The sequence below is a fragment of the Caloenas nicobarica genome, chromosome 5 (assembly GCF_036013445.1).
Source record: "Caloenas nicobarica isolate bCalNic1 chromosome 5, bCalNic1.hap1, whole genome shotgun sequence".
In the NCBI taxonomy this organism is placed as follows: Eukaryota; Metazoa; Chordata; class Aves; order Columbiformes; family Columbidae; genus Caloenas; species Caloenas nicobarica.
The window spans coordinates 55639277-55657400 of NC_088249.1; the positions used below are offsets into that span (position 1 = coordinate 55639277).

An 18124-nucleotide genomic window follows, 5' to 3' on the forward strand; every position below is an offset into this window, starting at 1 on the left:
TGCAGCAAGAATCACGTAAGCACTACCCTTTGGGGAACTTGAAGACAAGCTTTTTTTTTTTTCCTTCACTCTGAGGCAATTTGTGAGACACATTTTATAACATGATAACAGAGACTACTTAAGTGGACAGATCGACAGATAAAAGAAAACAAAAATATTTTTTCTTTGAGAGGACACCAGTCGGTACTTGGACAATACCAAAAGCCACTGCCAAGCAGAAACAAGTTTAGAGGTCAAAAACAAGTGGCAGTAGTGCTATCTTGAACAATAATCACTGTATCCAGAGAATGCCTCTGCTGATGCATTAATATTTCTTCTGTGAGGAGGGAAAAATGCAGACTGAGCCTCACAGGACTGCCAGATGTTCTGTATAACTAAGATGTTATGTTCTAGTGGTCAAATCCAATGCCTTGCGAAAAGCATATAGGCTGTGTTTTTTTCCTGTATTTCTGAGGTAACAGTTGTTTTTCCAGACATGCAGAAATCAAGGCTACAGAGCATCCAAAAAAGTGGTTATTATGCAGATAAAGTGTACTTTCCACAGTTAATCTATCTATGCGCAGCTTAGTTCTCTGCCATTGTCCCAGATTTTAGCATCTAAACTCTGGCAACCCTGAAACACTGCCAAATTTCTACAGACAGAGTTTGTTTCAGCTCCAGATGTGATTACGACTAAGGAGCTACTTCTGACCTCCCGCCTCTCTCTCCCTGACCTCAGCAAAATACTTGTAAAATGGGACTATTTATATTCATGAGTTGCCCTCTCATAACTGGTTCATTACTGCATCATCAGTCTATATAGAAAACGATTACTGGTGGCAAAAGATGCAAATTTGACTTTTTTAATACTATTAATATGCAAATGCTTGAACCCAATTGCTATAGGATGGTGCAAAAGGAAAAGTTAAACTGTGAGAAATCAGCATACAACATAGTGAGAAGATAAAAATCTGTCATTCTGAACAGCACTTTTACACCAATATAGGCAGTGAAGGGCTAGGAGACTGGTTTTCACTCAATTCGGAAAAACTTGGATGCCACTGGAGTAAGTGACAGAAATTGCCTGCCACTGCAGTGGAGACAGCTCTCCAATTAGATACTTGTTGGACTTCAGCAACTTCAACTTAAATCTTCAGAATATATGTAAAATTGTGAAATACTCTAAAAAACCCCAAACAACTTTTATCATCAGTTTAAAACTGGCAGTCCGCATGTGAAACTATTGGGTCAAATCAAGGGGATGGAAATATTAACAGAAGCTGTACTCAACTGAAGATTGAGATTCCTAATATTGTTGTAATAAGCTAAATTAACCTATTTAACATTCTTGCATGTGCTGTGCAAGCAGTAGCCCAAATTTCTTTGAGGCATTGTAAAGAAAGTGCAAAATAAACTCTTGGAAGTTATGAATATAGTAATAAAAGCCCTAAAATTATAATAAATCTTTTGAAGAAATCCGATAAACCAGAAACTCTCAATATATATGCCTCTTAACTGCAGGAAATACAAATTACCTGGTTTCTCAACTGGTAGAAATAGGTTCAGAATGCGTGGCTCAAGATATGAGAATTGTTGCAGTTTCACATAGAGTTGAACCCACCCTAGTGAAGTGGAATATTTTTCTAACCATTGTCAGACCCCTCCATTGGGCAATTAGTGTGGTGCAAGCTGCGACTTCTCAGTGGCTCCATCTGAAGCCTCTTACTGTTTTTAAAAAACAAACCACTTTGAGTTACCACCCCTTAGAGAAAATACAATGGGAATGTATTACTAGACTGGAAGTAAAAGCAAATTACTGAAGAAAGGGCTGATGTATCATAAACTAGCCAAGGCATAGTAACATACCCACTCACACATCTAAATGATTATGGGATAAAAGGTTAACTTAGACCATTTTAAGTAAGAAACAGATCAGTATTTCTTTCTATTCCACACATTTAGTTGACTTCATATGTTCTTTACCGGAAACCTTCCAAACTGTGAATAGAATACAAATTAATTTTCTAATGAGTTTTCTATAACCTTCTCCATCTTCTCCAAGACAGATGAAGGCATTATGATAAATACTTCGAAGGCAGACCAAGACAGAAAGACAACTGAAATAGACTGGTTATCAATATAACAACACTGTATCAAACAAAGATTATTTGTCATTCAGCTATTACAACCATAAAATTACCCTTTCTCATCATACTTCGAACCCTAAAACAAATCGTAGCTCTCAAAAAGTCTTATCAACTATAGAATTTATTACATATCTCTAATTATCTACACTGATTATTTTCTCTGAACACATCCAGCCTGTACATGGAGAAAAGATAAAAGATTGCTGGGAAAGGAAAAGCTTCATCATAATCACATACATCAGATATGAACTGAGGGCTATTAGTACTGTAACATTTCAAGCAAAACTGCAAAGCATAAATGTGGGTTTCTTAAAAGCACCACAGTACTCTACTGTACTGTACAGGCTGTTTAGCCTGGAGAAGAGGAGGCTGAGAGGAGACCTTATCGCTGTTTACAACTACCTGAAAGGAGATTGTAGCATGGAGGGTGTTGGTCACTTCTCCCAAGTAGCAAGTGATAGGACAAAAGGAAATGGCCTCAAGTTGTGCCAGGGGAGGTTTAGATTGGATATTAGGAAAAAATTCTTCCTGGAAAGGGTTGTCAGGCATTGGAACAGGCTGCCCAGGGAAGTGGTGGAATCGCCATCCCTGGAGGTGTTTAAAAGGCATTTAGATGAGGTTCTTAGGGACATGGATTAGTGCTAGAGTTAGGTTAGGTTAGGTTATGGTTGGACATGAGGGTCTCTTCCAAACAAAATGATTCTATGATTCTATAAAACTCCAATATTTCAATTGAAATATATAAAAAACTGCTATACAGTAATGTATAGTTTAATATAATATACGCATACATATTTATAATAGAGTTATATAGTATATAAGCAGCACGCACAGTGTTCTAAGACATTAAAAATATTGTGGTTCGTGTTTTAGGATCACAGTACCACTGCCACGTGCTGATGTACTACAAACAAATATTTCAGTTCATGAGTGACAGAACTTGCTCTATTGCAACAGAACAATCAATTAGCTGTCACATTCCATTTTGGTGATGCATGCAAGTAGTTCATCATCACTGATTCAAGTGAATGGAAAGCAGTTTTCAAAATTCAATGTCTCTGAAATTGTCAGCCTCATAAGGCAGCTTCAAATTTGACACAATAATTATGCTTAGAAAATATAATGCTAATGTGTGTATAAACAGAAAAAGAAGCAAACACACTCTATCAATACACTAAGAAGACTCATTTTTAAGGGATTTACAGATGGGTAAATGAGACAGAAAATTTATTCGTCAACAAGGAACGTAGCTAGTGTGATTTGCCACAGCTGAAAGACAATGGATCAGGTACACAGAAAGGGCACAGTAGTCTGCTGCTCTGTTGTTCAAAACTGCTCAACTTTTTTTTTTTTTTTTTTCACTGCCTCTGCATTTGGTATAGTGCTTACCATGATAACACCTGAATATTCACATACATTCTCACAAAACCAGTTACAAAATGCTTGTAAAATATTGGACTAGTTTACTGACTAGTAACTCAGTTAAAAAAACATAGCTAGAATCAATCTTGCTAAATTTAGATGTCTAACTGAATGCTCAGTTTCTTTTGCTGCTTACATAGATTTTAGGCATTCAAAGTACAGTTGATAGCCTTTGGCTACAGCAAAGAGTGGTTACCATTACTGCAAATCAGATCCATGGTCTCAGGCAAAAAAAAACAAAAAACCAAACACAAAAACCTCCACACCACACAGAATTAATAACCACTTGGGAACAGTTGGATTTTAGTGACTTGCCAAGGATCTCACACACACAAAGTAAATTTCAATTACCAAGTCAGAATAAAACTCGGTTCTCCAATGCAATGTTCAACTGCCTCAAGCCTAATCCCATCTCTCCTTTTTTTTTCTGACCTCTGACTCATTCTTTACACTTGTTTGGGGGCATGGAGAACAGGGGACTACAGTGAGAAAACAAAACAAATCTCTCATTATTCACTGTGATATACCACAAATTTCAGGATCTGGGCGGGGAAGGGGAGACAGGAGAGGCATACGGAATTATATAATTAGAATTTGCAAAATCATAGGCACTTCTATTTCCAGAATTATTTATTTTTCTTAATTCCCTCAGAAACACAGCCCATTTTAGTTTTTTTATTGCCACTGCCTAATTGTTCTCAGGAAGGCAAACCAAAACTCCCAAATTCCATCATATGTCATCACACTGATGGAGTTACAAGCCATCAGAAGACCTGTCCCATAGGAGCAAGCAATGGTAGAAGTCAGGTTAGTATCTTTTATTCAAATTCGGTATTAGAAAGCACTAAGAGCCTTTCTCAGGTGCTCATTTGCAGCAGAGAAATGGTGCCATTCAGGCTCCTGATTACAGTGTTCCTCAGCAGGCACAAACTTCTGTTTGTTCTCTCAAATACAAGATTTACAGCCCTGTCCCTTTCAGCGTTAATCCAGACCCATCCCTTACCTCCTTATTCCAGTTGCATTCTTCAGTATCTCCAGCTATATTTACTTCCCAAGCTTCTCATCATAACCTCCTTGTCTAGCATGTCAATCTCATTACCACAGACACAAAATTATCCCACTCTTACTCAAGTTCAAACCACCATTTGAACCTCCCCTCCCTCAGCCCCAACTTCTTCCCTTCTGCTTACCAAAACATTTTAACTTATTTTCTTCCTCACACCCACATCCAGTTCTTATCTCTACTGCAATCAAATCAGGCAAGACAAGGCAAAGGAGAGACAAAGCACAGAAGAAGCCATCCTCCTGTTCAGTTCTGGGGCACAGGCCAAGCTCAGAGCTGAAACTATAGGCAAAGTCTACTTCAGAGAGGATTGTTCACATTATGGTGGAATCTTACTGTGCTATAAAGATAAAACAAGGTTTACTGAGCACATGCAAAATCAATTTTAAAAAATTTAGCTGATCTGAAAGCAGATTTTCACAAAGGTAATAATACACACATCCATGCCATAAAGGATATTTCTCTTCAATTTCCAGTCTTGTCTTCCAACAGAAGAGTTTGAGACAACTATGGTCTTACACCATTGAAAGAAAAAGGAAAGAAAGCATAAGGTAAGTTGACTCTATGTGCCAAGTGAATAGCTTTCTTTTTGGAAAAGGAAGGCAAACACAAGTTACATTATACATTTAGAAATCAATTAACTAAGAGTCTTGGCTAGACAGGCTTAACAGAAGTGTGACTTCACTTCAGAACCTTGTATCTAATATGTTTTCCTCCTATGTGCAGAGCTAAAAAATAAACCGTACAAACTTCTACTCAAATATGTCTATATTCAGTCCAGGTTTTACATTTTCATTACCTATAACTTTATATATAAATGAGCTTTACATACTTCTAATTTGAGTTCCTCAAGAGGGACTCCATGCTAACAAAATTCATCAAGTAAAAGCAACTCCTGTATCAATACTTGCTGTCATATACACAAGCTGCCCCTGCCTTGGCATTCCAATCATATCAGATTCTTTCAGTTCTTCAAATTCCTAATAACTGGTAATTCAGGTGATAAAATGGAAAGTGCACAAACAGTATAAATATTCTGAATCAATTTCTGAGGACTCTTAACTGAAAGAAGGTAACTTTCATTTTTTCCCTACAAGTTCTTCATGGTTCAGATTATGCAGAGATTGTAAATCAATGAAGATAAAAGAAAAAAAACATAATTAATAGTGAGAAGGGTAACATTTGGCAAAATAAAACATTAGACCTAGAACTTGGATCTATAGAATAATATTTTGTAAAAGTATTAATGGAATTCTGTAGCAAATTTACAATAAAGGGTTATTGTGTGGCCTACTTTTGAATTCAAGTTTGGTCTCAGAGAAAAGTTAGCTATTAATCATTAGGAATATAAAGGCATAAGATTCTTTATAATGATGTTAAAATAAGGCAGGTTTATATTCGGAATTTGGCTACTGTTATTTTCATTCATGTAAGTTCAAAAAAACCCCCAACATAATTAAGTTTATCAGCATCAAAATCTCTGATTAAATGAAAAAAAAATTAAACTGTTAATTTATCTGTGTTTTCTTCCCTCCTCTTCTGTATGCAATTGCCATCAAGAATACCCACTTAAATTTCAAAAGCTGTAGCAAACATTCTCCTGTTGGTTTAAACAATAATATAAACTAGCTACACTGGATCAGACCACAAACCTCAAGCCTCTCTATCCTAGTATCCTGTCTTTTACAAGCCAACAGAAGATTCTTACAGAGAAATTTAAAAAAAAAAATCTTTTCTCTCAAACCTTCCCAGTATCCAGCAATCTGCAGCTCAAGTGCTTCTTCAAAGTGGCACTGTATTTAATAGCTCTCAATGAATATTCTTCCTTAAACTTCTGGCATCTGCAACGTCTTATTGAAAGAAGTTTTATAGCTTAAAATACATACCATCCCAAGAAGACTCAAACATCTGATGCTCTTGGCCTCTTACAGTTTTCTCTGCCATTCACAATTCCCCAGGCCAGTCATATCCTTCCTAGAGCTGTCCTGTTCCATGCTATTGTCACAGCCCATTGTATTGGGTCTGGCTGGGATGGAGTTACCTTCCCCCACAGTAGGCCTCATAATGCCTTGTAGGAAAAGGTTTCCAATAGCTTTGATCAGCCCTGTTATCTCTTTCTCTTCCCTTTTCCAATCTTGCCTTTTATAAATCCAAGCAGACTGAATCAGGTAGATCATTATTTCCTACAAACTTGATGGTTCCTTCAAAAAATTATCTTAACTTTGATGCAAGACTCACTAAGAAAAGCAGTGTTGACTCTTCCCCCAAACATTACCCTTCTCTGAAATTAGTAATGTTAATGTTTGTTACGATTTCTACCAATTTGCCTGCTATGAAAGTCATGACTATTGGCCAACAGTTCAGAGCTCATCTAGGAACTTCCATAAAGTGACATGACATCAGCCAACTTGCAGTCAGCTGGGACCTAATCAATTTTAAGTAAAAAGCTGCACATTACATTCAGCAATTTGGTTGTTTCATCCTAAAGTTTCTCAAGAAACCCTGAGCGTGCATTATGTGGTCTTGACATTTTTCTGTTTTTCTTTTAACAAATTTCTTTTACAACACTTAAATTTGACTTAAGCCCTTTGAAACATTGCTTGTAAACTTCTAGCATAATAATTTTCTCCAGGTTCTCTCACAGCAAACATTATCAAAAAGAATGTTTTTCTGCTGTGGCCTCATCTTCTATGGGCACTCCTTCTATTTCTGAGACCCTACCAGTACACTACAGGTATTCTGGGAGGCTTCAAGCTTCTAATGAATTTTTAAAAAATATTAGTAATATTTGTACTGTTTTCTAAAAGTTGCTCTTCAGATTATTTTTGGTCTGCCTTGGACATTTAACCTGTCTGTTCCAGATACAAGCTCAGCGTTTTTCAAGAATGCTTACTTTTTCTTCTGAGATTTTTACCATCCTGTTTAATCATGGCATTTTTCTTTTTACCTTTATATCTTGTTTTGACAAATGGCAAGCATTTGTCTCAAAGTCTCCAGTATGACATCTTTGAATAGTCTCTATGCCACCTGCAGGGATGCTACTTTATTTACTTTCCCCTTTTGTTTTAATAATTTTTCTGAGCACAAGCGTAACAGACCTTTTGGTTTCCATTGCTCCAATATGAACTCTGAATGATTGCTGATACTGCCATCATCATTACAGAGATGTTCTCTGATTGCCATTTTGAAGCAGATCCTAAATATTCCTCAGGAAGAAGTTAACAGTTGCATTTCTTTTTCTGGTTTCTCTGACTGGCTGCTTCCATAAACAATTGACAGCATTTAAAGATTTGATCTGAGCACCCCACCCTCATGCAAAAATCTAAACAATCTACCTAAATATATACTTAATTAATGTAGTTTTAAAATTCTTAAGGTGCAACAAAATGCAAGATCTCTGAAGGGAGAAAAAGTCTTGTGGAAACATTTTAAAAATTTCTTAGCTGTTTACATGATTTTTTAGCTGACAGAGGAAAGGACAAGTGCCTGCAAGAATTTCCACAATTATTCATATGCGTACTCAGTTGAAGACATATTCACATTATCTGCACAAAACATTTATTGTGTTAAATAACATAGGCTATCTACTTCAATATTCAGTAATAACTCTTGACAATTATTGACATTGCACAGTACAGCTTCGTGAAGAGATAGTCATTCTGGCTTCCAAGATTTTTCCTTTTTTAGTGTCATTATATGTAATTCATTCTTTATCTAGCAATTAAAGTTAATATTAATTCCAACTCACTCAATATCCAACAAGTTACAATTATCTGGATTCTTTAGACTTGTGAGATTTTAATTTATCTTAAACACATAGATGACAACTTGGAAAAAAAAGCAATATTGTTCTTTCTTTTGTCCAGACTGGTTTGTAAGATAGTTTTTGCAAACTTTTCTACTGTGTTATTTCTATCCATAATACCATCATTAATTTCTAACTTTCTTGATAAAGCCTGGTGAAAGAGACTACCCAATTTTTAAAGTCCTTTATAATAAATCCAGTATACTACTGATGCAATGAGGAATTCTTGTAGATTTTAGAAGCACATTTTTCTGTTACAGAATGTTTACTAATGATTTATTATTGGTCCAGTCCATCAAATAACTGATTCAATACTTACAATTAATGCTAGTTAATGAAGCTATTAACAAGCTTCAAAAGCAATGTCTCAAGAGACTGGAGCACCTCAATCTTAATGGAGGAAAGTGACATCCAGCAGGGCCTTACCAGATGTTAACCTGTTCAAGCACTGAAATCTCAGCTTGCTGTGTGACCCAGCAGCTTTCCTACTCCACAGTTCCTCTGCTGCTTGGTTCTTCACTCACAAACTCCCCCTTACGATTCACTAATTAATTGGAAAAACATGCATCAAATCTTTCTTTAGGAACAGGTCCACAAAGGGATTTCAGAATTCTTTCTTTAGCTCAAGTACTAGCAGTTAAACTAAAGATCAGTAGGTTAAAAATCAAACTGTAATCTGTTTATGAAAGACAACAAAATTTGATATTATCCACAAACTGAGAATTTTAAAATAGATTTTGTGCTTATAGAGTAAAATAGTTTAAAAATTCTAATGTGAACCATGTATGCAGCTTATTCATTATATATTACCTACTTTGCTAATGTAATCTAATGAAGGACAAGAATTGCATGGTACCACTTCTTTCCTCAGTTTAAGAGGTGAAAATTTCTGATAATTCTCCCATACACAACGCACTTCTTTAAAGGAAGATACAAGCTTATGCCTTTAAGCAAAATATACTTCAAAGCACACTCTATCATTAATTTCTTCAGCAGCATTAAAGAACAGCATCCAAACTCAAACGTTTCATACCATGTGGGGACAAGAGAACTAAATTCAAAATATCAACAACAGGCTTTAATTTTTGAAGAGCTAGGTCACGGACATTAAAAGCAAAGAGCATTGCAACATATTGTTAAAACATATAAACATTTTCCTCCAAAATTCACAGGATTTAACCAACATGCTAAGTTAAACATCAGTGCAACTTCATGTGTATATCATCTTAGCAAAATTTTTCAGGTTTCTATGATATTCAAAGCCAATATGATTTGAATACACAGTTGCTATGACTGCTCTGCTATACTGTGTGAACATATATATTACAGGTATCTAAAAATGCATGTTTCAGAACACTAAACATTTAGTCTGCTCCCACCACCTAAATGTAGATTTAACACATGCTGATAAGTTTACATTAACACAGTAAACTATCAGACTGTTTGAGGTATTGGTTAAAGTAAAGAGGATGTCTCTATTTTTTTGCCAGCTTAAATCCCACGGAAAAAAAGGAAAAAAAAAAAAAAGGGACGTGAAGTTGTATGGCTTGTTTCTACAATGACAGAAGAGTTACAAGTAGTAGCTAAATGTACTGAGATGTTTCTAGTTCATTCATACAATCTAGCAAAAAGTATGTAAGAAAACTCCTACAGAACTACGAACTAAAAAACTTAGGTAATCCCAGCTCAGTAGCCACAATGGCTGGAGTTCAACATTGACTCAGTACTTAAATATTTGCTCAGCGCCTTTCCCAGGATTCACAGCCTGAGAAGAATTACATGCTACTGCAAACATGCCCTCAGCAGTACCTGAACTAGCTAGCTACGTCTACACAAAAATTCACACCAACAAGCACATAGTCTTCTAGGCTAATTCCATCTGAAAGGGACCTCAAGAGGTCATAGAATCACAATATGTCAATAGTATATGTTTTCTATGAAAGAAAACTCTCCCCATCTTACCTTTATACCAAGAGGAGTAGTTGCTAATTTTATTTCCCATGTTGTGATAATTTCCATTCCAAGCCTCATTTCTGCTAGGGTTAAAATTTCAAGTATTAACAAGCAGTTAAGTTTTTACATCACGAATGGAATTCCTCTTGCAACTGTTGTAACCCGAAGTGAGACAGTAACCATTGGCTATCCCAAGCAGGTTGGAAACCACTGCTGTACAACATGTAAGAGAACCAATTATTTGGCCAAAAAGAATAGTCGGTTTCTGAAATAGGGCAATGAGTCAAAGCTACCAACAGCAGAAAGATAATAATTAATATTTCACAAAATATGCTACGAATCCACTCTAGGAAAAACATGCTAAAGTGGTTGCCTCCAAAAATGAAAAACTCAAAAGGAAATCACAAAATAAAGCCTATGTGTCCAAATTGCCCCTGAAGACTACATTAGGTATTACCATATTTGAACTGAAACTAATTCTTTCAGACATCATGCCTAGTTTATCTACAAAAATTTCCTTTTTTTTTTTTTGGCAGCCATATGTGAACTATCCCTCATAGAAGTGTTTATTCCAGGCTACAGAGACAAAAAGCATCTTCACTGCTCATGTACAGATATTTTTGATATGTAACTATAAATACACCTTATCAGCCAGCTTTCCTGTTAATCACTAATCAAAAACCATATAAAACCAGCTATATCTGTTGAAGGCTCCTAGCCTTTCAGGTTATTTCTGAGGACACTAGCTTTATACTTTATTAACTGTATATCTGGAATAAAAGCAAAAGTCAAATAAAAAGTAGGAAGAAGAAACATAGAGGATCCAAGTTAGATCAAATTTATATTTTCATAAACTTTGTATAAACAATGAGCAAAACAACAAAATATTACTGTTAATCAACGATCAGTGAAATATTATTCCATTTCCAGCATCTCATACTAACATCACATCTTCCCAATTTATTCAATTTCATTATCAAAACTTAATTTTCCTGTGTAAATGAGCAGTTCTGAAAAGTTCTGTTGACTCTACAGTGTGTTTCAGATTTTAAAACTGTGGTTGCCAGTTTAAGATATATTGAAAACCTATAAAAAGAGCCTAGATGATAAAATAATGCAGCTTAAATGTATTATGATACTGCACTGAAAATACAGATTTTTGAAAATTAACATTTTGAGCATCTTTCTTAGGAAAAACTGAGAGAGCTGGGTCTGTTCAGCCTGGAGAAGAGAAGGCTGAGAGGGGATCTCATCAATGCTTATAAATATCTCAAGGGTGGGTGACAAGAGGATGGGACCAGACTCTTTTCAGTGGTGCCCAACAATAGGATGACGGGCAACAGGCACAGACTGAAGCATAGGAGGTTCCATATAAGCATGAGGAGAAACTTCTTCACTTTGAGGGTGCCAGAGCACTGGAACAGGCTGCCCAGAGAGGTTGCGGAGTCTCCTTCTCTGGAGACATTCAAAACCCGCCTGCATGCATTCCTGTGCAATCTACTCCAGGTGAACCTGCTTTAGCAGGTGGGTTGGACTAGATCATCTCCAGAGGTCCCTTCCAACCCCAAACATTCTGTGATTTTGTGAACACTGGACGGCTAAAAATAATCCAGCAAATAACTTATTGAAAAGTTAGAAAGAACTATCAAAGCTATTTCTTGCAAGTCGAGAGAGAAATGCTTCTCCGTTTGTCTATTTTAAATTTACAGAGAGAAGTTTTTGATATAGAGCCCAGTTATAGTTTCAAAAGGTTATAGAACATACAGGATGGTAGCTATGAAACCTGAGACAAGAATGGTTGCTATAGGTTGTATTGCAATTAGGAAATGTAATAAAAGCCTGTTGCTTTGTGTCAATTTAAGATAATTATGGTTAACCCACAGGTGTTCTTGTCAATTTCATTTTAATATTTTATACCTTTAATTAAAGGAGATATTATAGTAACTGTTTAAACTGTTCAACAAATTAAACAGATTCTTTTAAAAAATTATAGAAATTAAATGTATTTTTAATAGTACTCCAAAGCAACAGCTTTTAAAGTTAGAAGTAGGATTGGTTTAAGATGATAAGTCTGAAACAATTAGTTACTTTTTAAATAAATATTTAATTATTATTATAATTTTTGCTGTTAACACATGACCGAACAAGGAAAAAGTGACCTTTTCTTTGTCTATAAAACTGTATTTTGGGATCTCTGCTGTGGCTGTGTTTTGAAGCCAGTAACCCTGAAAGTATAATTTTTTTTAATAATCCATTCATTTACCAAAACATTCAAAGTTTGCTCTCTGTGAACACAAGCAGAACCTGGAGAGCAAATATTTGTAAAAATCCAAACCATATGTCCAAGATGCAGCCATTTCTCTCTAAGTATGTGAAGACAGTTATAGTAATTCCAGCCAATCTCACACAATGTAGAATCAACAACTTTCCATTGCAAAAGAAAATGAATGTAACAGCATGGTATCATTTCTCAGTGAGCACATTTTTCTGCTGTTCATTTAACTCCAGGTGTTTTACACAAGAACATCTGCTATTATTAGGCAGAACTTTGAATGGCATCATCCTGCAACAAAAAATCCTAATGGCAGAGAGTTATCAAACTCCATAAACCAGGAAAACTGTACATTACTGCAATATATTCAGCCTAAGAATATACGAAGACATTAACTTTGACATATCAAGCTGGTCTCTAAAATCACCCTAAAAATTTTTTTAAAAACTTATCGTCACTGCTATATGTCATATATATTGAGGTCATGACTGTTGCAAATTCTGCCCAAGGAACTGGACAGTAAGAAGTCAAACTCAATAGACTGCTTTTTACAGCACAAGAACTAGAAGCCATTAAAAAGAGCTAGGACAAACCACGTACAAAAGAAGAAAGAGGCAGCTCTTCACTAACAGGTAGTAAGTAACCTGCCTCATCAAAGGAAGTTGTGGATGCAAGAAGTTTAAATAAGTTCAAGGGGAAACCATGCAAAGGAGGAAGCGCCTGTAAGTTGAAGGGGAGACTGAACTGGCACTTGTAATAAACAGCTAAACCACATTAGGAAGTGCCCTGAGCTGAAAAAATGTGGAAGTTGGGAGAGTGTAGGAAGGCGATATGGGAGGCGGGGGGGGAAGTATCATATGTTATCATAATTTTATCCTTCCATCAGCCTCTGATGATGACCACTTTCTTTCCCCCGCCATGGTCTTTAATGCATGTAATTGCACATTAGCCCTTGTAATGGACGGGAAGATGACAAGCAGCAACTTACAATTACTGGTTTTATTGATTTTTTTCCCTTGGTGTGCTGCTTCTGGAGACACTACAATAACAGGCAGATGCATAGGATAGATAGAAAAAAATTCTAACCCATCTTTTGGTCCCAAAAATCTGTTTAGTGTGACATTTTCAAGTCAAGGACATAAAAGATATTTAACTGATAAGAACAGATGTTAAACTTGACCTTAGACAAAGATCAGAGACAGAATATTAAACTAAATGAGCTCTTAATCTGAGCCATTTTTATGCTTTTAGACTAATGAAACTCACAAGTAACTTCACCATTTGTTTAAGAAGAGTTTACTGAATTAAATGTAATTTCCTAACTCTACCTTTGCTATTGAAAGCTGGAGAAAAGATTCTTATAAGAAAACCTGGTTAAAGAGAATGAAAATTCAATAAATACCTACAAGAAGCAGCAGTAAGGGGAAACAATAATAGCACCTGCAGCTACTTAACTTTTATTAACCTGAATTAAAATCCACTATGTTCTTCTGAACAGTGAAAGTTTACTAGACATGCTTACAAATGATACCAAACTGAGGCAACCAGACAGTACATGCAGGGGCAGGCCTGCCATCCAGAGGGACCTAGAATGCCTGGAGGAATGAGTGAACAGCAGTCTTATGAAATTCAACAGCGACATACATGAAGACCCGCACCTGGAAAGGAAGGGTCTCATGCAACTGTACAGGCTGAGAGCTGCTCTTCTGAAAAGCGTGAAGGGCTGAACGCGAGCCTGCCATGTGCCCTGGCAGCAAAGGTGACCAACAACATGCTGGTAGTCACAGAAGCACAGCCATTAGACCGAGAGAAATGACTGCCCTCTCTGCCCAGCTCTTGTGAGACCATACCCACAACAGGACATGCAGTTTTGGGCTCCCCAATACAAGAAAGACATTGATAAAATGGGGCAAGTTCAGCAGAGAACCATCAAGACAACTACAGGATGAAAGAACCTATCCTGTAAGGAGAGGCTGGGACAGCTGGACTCATCCAGTGTGGAGAAGTGATGGCTTTTGGGGGGACCTAAGGGCAGCCTGCCAGTGCCTAATAGGAGGCCATCAAGACAACAAAGCCAGGCTGTACCCAGTGGTGTGTAGTGGGAAGTTAGAGGCAACGTTGAAACAAGAGAAGTTCAGACTACACATAAGGAAAAAAAATTTCTCACCATGACGCCAGACAAGCAGTGGGACAAGGTGAAGCAGAGTACCCAGCGAGGCTGTGCAGTCTCCACCTTTGACAGTTTTCAAGGCCAAACTGGGTAGATCAATATAAGTGTAGAGGAAACATAAAAAGATCGATGTGGCCTTCAAGACCAGTAAGACCATCACAACAGCCACATTCAAAGTGAACCTTACTTAGTTTGACCTTTTCACCTTTATGCTTGCCAATGTCCTCCTGTGTCACAGAGGCATTTTCTTTCATTTTAATCTAATTTAAGTTAATTTGGAGCAATTGTTCTCAGCTTTTATTTAATTCTGAAAGTTGCTGCTTCTGTTGTTCAGCCTGGAGATCCTATGCTTGTCATTTTTCTTCCTGCCTTATTAAATAATCCAGTACTACTACTTCCCATAAACTTTTTAGCTCCACTCTTCAGCCTGCCATGACTGCAGTCCCACTGCTATTTCCTTTACTTTCATACAAAGATTTTCATACAGTTTGTTTCTGCAGGTAATTTTTATTCAGTGCAGGTGTGCTGCAAGTATAACCAAGGACAAAAAAAAATTCACAGTTATTAGGCCAGCTCCACTCCAACTCTGTTTGACACAAAGGTACGCAGCAAAATATTGCAAGAGTATCATTCCAGTTTTTCCAAATGTATCGACTCTGGCCAAAAATCTCTAAGTAAATATGGTTCACTTGAACTGGAAATGGTATGCCTGCTTTCATTTCTAGTAATCCTATTTCTAACCTTGAGATCAGGTATGTGAAAGCTTTACACTAGGACACATACTCCTTTTAAATTCTCATTCTAACTATGCTATAGAAAAGAAGAAAAAAGGCTACCCCTTTTAAAGCAATAACAAACAGAATATATACCCCTCCTTATCATCTCCTGCAAACTAGATACTGTGGCATATGCAAGAGAAGATACAACTGCTAATCAAAATAAAATATAGAAAAAATGAAGTATGACATTGCAAACAGTATATAGGCTTCTTTAAGCAGCCATCTCTTTGGCCTAATCTAGTTACATACTTTCGTCTTTTCTAAGAGTCTGCCCACAGCAGATAAACACACAAACCTTCTTGTGCTACACCAACTGACGTCAGCAGTCGCTTAGGAACAGCGTTTGGTGCAAAAGTGGTAGTACCGAAACTATGTTTACAATTGAAAAAGAATGACAGTATGCAGGGCTCACTATAGCTTCAGGAAAAGAGATACAAATTTCTAAATAAAAACTATGAAGGATCTTTTCTAAAACTTCATGGGATTTTCAAAGAATGTTTATCTGCTTAAATGTCTTGCAATGAATACCAAGAGTAATAGATGTATTTTTCTACATTTTAAATGGTACAATTTCCACTCTGCCTCCCCCCACCCACCCACAAGGGAAAAAAAAAAGTCTCAGTTTTGGAATGCAAGCTTTGAGCTTCTTTCACTTCTGTTTAATCTGTAAACAGAAATTCAAATCCAGTAACAACTTCATTGGGTAACTGTTTACAGGGACAAAGCCCTGTTGTTCCCACAGCAGGAAAACAAAAGATGTCACAAAACAACCTGGAGCAGTAGAAATAATCATCCCATCACTATTTTCTAAACAGGCCAATGTTTAGAAAGTCTAGCATTTAGGGAACTTAGAAGTGCTCTACTTTAAATAACTCAATACAAAAATTATTCTGAAAGCCCTCAAGAATAAACAACATAAAACTATACAGCTGCAAAGCTGTTTGTGACGGCTTCCCAAATAAACTTAATTTTACACTTATAGAATTTTAATTTAGAAAGAATGTGTGTGAAAACTGCACGTACAGATTTATTTATTGGTCCAGAATAATTTACAAATAAAGCCCAAATTTTGAGTAGCCTGCTACTTTCCATTCCATAACAACATATTATAAAGTTTCTAATCACTTGTTACACTTCTGGAAATCTATTGAAGAAGAAAAAAAAATGACATAGTTTCCACAAGTTCAAAAAATGTTATTTGAAGTTAAGTGCTATGTATTACACTTCTAGCAGGCATTCTCCAGCTTCAGGCTATGGAAATTAAGCAGTTTCCTCAGAGCTTGGCCTAATAGGAATGCACTGCAAACGTTAGACATCGTAACAGATAAGAGTCAGTACCTTGCGCGCTCACAGTCCTCCTGCCAGCTCCAAGAAAACACGAACAAAGAAGCTAAAACTAGAATGGTCAAAAAAGGACACTGCAGAGAAGAAAACTGAATAATGATTCAGTATTACAAAACCCAGAATGCTTATTTTCATATTCTTTTGACATATTCCCAATACGAAACCTCATGTTCAACAACAGTAGGTCTGAACCCCTGAACTATAATTAGTTATTTAGACAAAAGAAGCTGTATATGCATTTATCACAGGTTTTTTGCTGTACTTATCTCTAATTAAAAACACATGGAAAGGGAACACAATTTGCCTCTTCCCTTAAGCTAAGAATTACTATAAATTTGGGAAGCCTAACTGAAACATATGGTCTGTAAAATGGAAGTGATCAAAATCAGGAACATTCCCTCTTCACCCCACCACAAGAAACCCAGCATCCATATACAAAGTGTAAAAACTATATAAAACACAGTCAACAGGGATAATCCTTGGGTTTTAAATATTAACTTCCTGACATGCAAAAAGTTTTACACAATTTATCTTCAAATTCTCTAAAACCAAGACAAGGGAAATGAGCAAGTAACATCAACTTGATCTGAAGTAGGTAACACGTGGTTTCATTCAGCTCATAGTATTTTTTTTGTCTGGTACCGTGAGTGGAAGAAAGCTGTTTCTGTGATTTCAATGCACCCCTAAAGCATATTGTCTCTGGACAATGTCCAGAAGTAATTTGGGCCAAGAACAGCTATTTGATCCCAAACTGAAACACTCCAGCACAGCCAAAGGTCTAAATAGTTTATCTGGAAGTCAAGCAGAGAGATCTAAAGAAAAAAAATGGCTCTATTAAACTCAGCAAAGCCTTCTTCTTTGATTCTGTTATAGTTCAGAAATTGCTTCAGCTTGCTTTCTGATTTATACTCCTGTACATGGACTCTAAGTCATGTTTCCAGGATCATGAATTTACTTCACATCACACCTCCCACCATGACAGCTGACAACTGAGTTGCCAGACTTCTAATACCCCTAGGAAACAAAGCACCATTTTTCTGCTAGTATATCTGGAAACAGTCAAGGTGCTGAAGGAACAACTAGCTGTTCAAACTGTTCTACCTTTTGAGAATTTTTGAGGGGCCAGAGAACAGTTCAGCCGTGCTTTAATGGACATCACCAGCAGGACACTGTCATCCAAGGCTCACTGC

General features: G+C 36.6%; 1 protein-coding gene and 1 non-coding gene across 3 annotated transcripts in view; both read right to left on the reverse strand.

The window, feature by feature from the left end:
• The window catches only part of PDE3B (phosphodiesterase 3B), an 88860-nt gene that overhangs the window by 45932 nt on the left and 24804 nt on the right, over positions 1-18124 (reverse strand). The window lies entirely within an intron of this gene.
• Positions 13658-13846, reverse strand: LOC135989969 (U2 spliceosomal RNA). The gene has a single exon (XR_010606361.1). It is a non-coding gene; the product is annotated as a U2 spliceosomal RNA (small nuclear RNA).